At 42.1% G+C, this 2454-nt stretch overlaps 2 pseudogenes; one reads left to right on the top strand and one right to left on the bottom strand.

The window, feature by feature from the left end:
* LOC102239348 overlaps positions 1–979 on the top strand; it is a 2869-nt pseudogene extending 1890 nt beyond the window's left edge.
* A 141-nt stretch (positions 980–1120) lies between these two features.
* LOC102239041 lies at positions 1121–2186 on the bottom strand (annotated as a pseudogene).
* Between the last annotated feature and the right edge of the window lie 268 nt (positions 2187–2454).

Genomic DNA, 2454 nt, shown 5'->3' with positions numbered 1-2454 from the left:
CTGAGGGAGGGGGAGGGGGGGGGGGGAGGGAGGGGGGGGGGGGGGGCGGGAACGGGGAGGAGGGGAGTTATGCGGGGGGGAAAGAGGAACAAATGTAATCTGAACAATAAAGATTTAATTTAAAAAAAAAGAAATGAGAGCTGAAAGTGTAGAGATAACTGAGGACATGATGGATCAGGCAAATGATAAAAATGTGGCTGCCATTGATGCCCTAAGTAATGGTGAACTACAGAAAGCCATTGACTTGTTCACAGATGCCATCAAGCTGAATCCTCGCTTGGCCATTCTGTATGCCAAGAGAGCCAGTGTCTTCGTCAAATTACAGAAGCCAAATGCTGCCATTGGAGACCGACAGAGTTATTGAAATAAATCGTGATTTAGCTCAGCCTTACAAATGGCGAGGCAGAGCACACAGACTTCTGGACCACTGGGAAGAAGCAGTCCATTATATTGACCCTGTGTTTAAATTGGATTATGATGAAGATGCTAGTGCAATGATGAAAGAAGTTCAACCAAGGGCACAGAAAATTGCAGAACGTTGGAGGAAATATGAGTGGAAACCTGAAGAGAGGTCAAAGAAAGAATGGAAAGGGTTAAGAAGACTCCTAACAAAATGAGAGAGCCAAGAGGGAGGAAGAAGCCAGAGGACAATCAGGAGCTCTGTATGGCATTTCCAGCTAGCTTTCCTTGAAGAATGCCTGGTAATTTTTTTCTGGAGGAATGCCTGGATTGGGAAGAGGCATGTCAATAGTAGGAATGCCTGGGCTCAATGAAATTATTTGTGATCCAGAGGTTATTGAATCCATGCAGGATCCAGAAGTTATAGTGGCCTTTCAGGATGTGGCCCAGAACCTGGCAAATATGTCAAAATATCAGAGCAACCCAGAGGTTGTTAATCTCATCAGTAACTTGACAGCCAAATTTGGGGGTCAAGTGTAATGCCCTTCTTACAAATAAAATCCTTGCTGGAGGAAAAGCAACCTAAATCTCCCAAATGGATGTTGCAAAATACAAACCAGTGTACCTCTGAACTTCTCATGAAGAAAGCTTTGAAGAGAATCCTTACCTCTCTGCCCCACATAAAGCTGTAATATTTTATAGTGGTTTTCCATTAGAGTGTTCATTCAGATAATGTTCTCCTACTAGGAATTACAAACTTTAAACACTTTTAAACTTTAATAATATTTCAAAACAAATAAAAAGGGTGTGTTAGCCCGGTTGGTGTGGCTCAGTGGTTGAGCGTCAACCTATGAATCAAGAGGTTCTTTCTATTGTCACCCAAACCTGGAGCTTTGACTGCTACAACCTGAAGGCCAACTCTTAGTCTATTCAAAATGAGTGTACTTAGAGCTTCTCCATCAACATCTTCAGCAATTATGACTAAGGGCTCATGGTGAGCATTGGGAGTTTCAAGAGCAGGTACAATTGTCTGAATACTAGAAATTTTCTTTTCCCTAGATATAACATAGGCATCTTAGAATTCACATTTTTGACCTTTTGCTGTATTAGTAAAGTATGGAGAAATATAACCCACATCAAACTTCATGCCGTCAATAATTTCTAATTCATCATTCAGTGTTTTACCATCCTTTACTGTGATGACACCCTTTCTTCCAACCTTTTTCATCACATCAGAAATGATGTCACCAATTTCTTTGTCTCTGTTTTCAGAAAGTGTAGCAACCGGAGCTATTTCTTCAGGGGTTGTCACAGGTTGAGACTGCTTTTTAAGTTTAGAAATTATAGCACCAACAGCTAACATCACATCTCTCCTGATCTCCACTGGATTAGCACAATCACTGATATTCTCAGAGCCTTTCTTGGCAAGATAGTGTGCCAGTACAGTAGTAGTGGTAGTGCCATTCCCAGTATCTTCATTTGTATTATTGGCAACAGCTTGAACAAGTTTAGCACCAATATTTTTATACTTATCTCTTAAGGCAATGGACTTTGCAAATATCACACTATCTTTTGTTACTTTGAGACTGCCCAAACTCTGTTTAATAATAACTGTTCTTCTCTTTGGCCCTATAGTAATGGTACAGCATCAGCTAAAAGGTCTATACCTTGAAACACTGAGGCTTGGGCACCAAATTTACATCTTTGATATAAGCCTGAGTGAGATGAGGAGCCAGTGCCCTGGAAACTGGCCTAATCTGACAAAGGACTTTGTGTAATTAAGGCATTTATGTGGGGTAGCTGCAGTGCAGGTGAGCTGTGAGGCAGGCCATCGGCAGTGAGTGAGGAAACAGGATATTTATAATGCTGCAGTAGAGTTGAATTACTTAGTTCTGTTCTCGTCTGATATATAAAATGTTTCATATTATTAACATACTAGTGGCCCGGTGCACTCGGAGAGGGGGGGGAGTGTCCCTCAGCCCGGCCTGCACCCTCTCCAATCTGGGACCCCTGGAAGGATGTCCTACTGCCAGTTTACAGGGATTGGGCCTAAAC

This window comes from Myotis brandtii, unplaced genomic scaffold, assembly GCF_000412655.1.
Source record: "Myotis brandtii unplaced genomic scaffold, ASM41265v1 scaffold126, whole genome shotgun sequence".
In the NCBI taxonomy this organism is placed as follows: Eukaryota; Metazoa; Chordata; class Mammalia; order Chiroptera; family Vespertilionidae; genus Myotis; species Myotis brandtii.
The sequence above is the reverse complement of the archived record's forward strand: the minus strand, read 5'-3'. Positions and strand labels throughout refer to the sequence as shown.